The sequence below is a fragment of the Notamacropus eugenii genome, chromosome 5 (assembly GCF_028372415.1).
Source record: "Notamacropus eugenii isolate mMacEug1 chromosome 5, mMacEug1.pri_v2, whole genome shotgun sequence".
Taxonomy (NCBI): Eukaryota; Metazoa; Chordata; class Mammalia; order Diprotodontia; family Macropodidae; genus Notamacropus; species Notamacropus eugenii.
Genome location: NC_092876.1, coordinates 204102347 through 204104623, shown reverse-complemented (window position 1 = coordinate 204104623; position 2277 = coordinate 204102347). Strand labels below are relative to the sequence as shown.

General features: G+C 45.5%; 1 pseudogene; it reads left to right on the top strand.

Annotated features, from left to right (window-relative positions):
• The first annotated feature begins 386 nt into the window (after positions 1-386).
• Positions 387-1844, top strand: LOC140509080 (keratin, type II cytoskeletal 8-like; annotated as a pseudogene).
• The last annotated feature ends 433 nt before the right edge of the window (positions 1845-2277 follow it).

The window sequence follows — 2277 nt, the reverse complement described above, 5'->3', positions numbered from 1 at the left end:
CTATAGAATTCCTCAACCCCTCTCCCTGCAAATTTTCTGTTTTCCTTCTGATCTTGGCTACATTTGTTTAAATTGTACAAAAACTTCGTAATTTAATGTAATCAAAATGATCCATTTTTCACCTTGCCACCTTAAGAGCACACAAAGCTCATTTCAAAGGGAAATTCTGGTGACTCCCCCTTTTGTGAATTGGGTTTCTTTGGCAGTGAAAAGGCTATAAATGAGTAAAGGGTGGTAGGGAGTGGTTAATTAAGTCAATTATCCTACTTCACTGAAAGTAACTAGCAAGGTAACTGATTCTTTTATTTTTATGAAATGAGAACACCTCACATTCTCTATGAGCAGCTTATACTTGGGTCTTGATGTTTGTCCTTCTTGTCCTTACCATGTCCATCAGGTCAACTACCACTCAGCGGATCTTGAAGGTCTCTTCCTCTGGCCCTTGGAGTTTTAGCAGCTGCTCCTACTCCAGTGGTCCCAACTCCCAAATCAGCTTATCCTCCTCCTCTCAGGTGGGGAGCAGCAGCAGCTTCCCATCAGAGGGTCGGACTCGGGACAGGTTATGGTATGGGCTTTGGGAGCAGCAGCAGGGTTGGTGGGATCATAGCAGTCTCTGTCAATCAGAGTCTCCTGAATTCCCTGAAGCTGGAACTGGACCCCAACATCCAGGTCATGAGGACCCAAGAGAAGGAGCAGATCAAGATCCTGAACGACAAGTTTGCATCCTTCATTGACAAGGTATCCTTCCTAGAACAGCACAATAAGATGGGAGAGACCAAATGGAGCCTCCTCCAGCAGCAGAAAATATCCCAGAGCAACATGGATAACTTGGTTGAGAAGGCAGCTGGACTCCATGAGGCAGGAGAAACTGAAGCTGGAGGTGGAGCTGGGAAACATGTAGGGTCTTGTGGAAGATTTAAAAAAAAAAAGCATGAGGATGAGATCAATAAGTGGACAGAAATGGAGAATGAGTTTGTTCTCATTAAGAAGGATGTGTATGAAGCTCAAATGAACAGAGTGGAAATGGAGTCCCATCTGGCAGGCCTGACTGATGAGATTAACTTCCTTAGGCACCTATATGAAGAAGAGATAAAAAGAAATACAGTCCCAGATTTTGGACACCTCTGTGTTCCTGTCTATGGACAATAGTCACTCCTTGGACCTGGATGGCTATTGTTGATGTCTGAGCCCAATATGAGGAGACTGCCAACTGCAGCTGGGCTGAGGCTTAGACCATGTATCAGATCAAGTATGAAGAACTGTAGACCCTGGCTAGGAAATGTGGAGATGATCTTTGCCACACCAAGATGGAGATCTCAGAGATGACCAGCAATATCAACAGGCTTCAGGCTGAGATTGAGGCGCTCAAAGCCTGGAGGGCTGCCCTTGAAGCCTCCATCACTGATGCGGAGCAGTGTGGGGAACTGGCCATCAAAGATACCCAGGCCAAGGTGTCTGAGCTGGAAGCTGCCCTGCAGAGAGCCAAGCAAGATGTGGCCCACCAGCTGCAGGAGTACCAGGAGCTAATGAACATCAAGCTGGCCCTAGACATTGAGACTGCCGCCTACAGACAGCTGCTGGAGGGAGAGGAGAGCAGACTTGAGTCTGGGATGCAGAACATGAGTATTCACACCAAGACCACCAGTAGAGACTCAGCTGGTTTCAGCTCTGCCTATGGAGATTTCACCAGTCCTGGCCTCGGCTATGGACTGAGCTCCTTCCAGGCTACTTCTCTCTCTGGTCTCCCCTTTTACAGCTGAGTCAGTAAGGCTGTGGTGGTAAAGAAGATTGAGACCTGAGATGGGAAGATGGTGTCCAAATCATTGAATGTTCTGCCCCAGTGAGAGGTCATCTTAGATCCTCACAGCCCATCTCTTTCTTGTACTTCTAAGAATCTCCAGGACACCCAAGGGAAGATTAGGGGTGGGGGAAGAAATTGAAAAAACTGCTTTATAGGTCCCAGTCATACTTTCTATTTTGCCTTGCCTGGGTTCCTTGCTCTTGCCAATATCCTTGAAACAATTTGTGTTTTCAGAAATAAAAACAATTCACTATTTAAAAAAAAAAAAGAAAGAAATGAGAACACCTCTACTGAATCACTGAACCAATGGCATTAAACTGGATCAAAAAGTTACTTAATCAATTTGGAAGGAATGAAAGTTATTGGATGAAATGAAATGAAGCTAAGCTTGAAGCATATGGGGATTGGCTGAGGAGACTTAGTCATGCTCTGTGGATCTTGGATAAAATAGCAAGCCAGCTTGGAAACGAGAATTC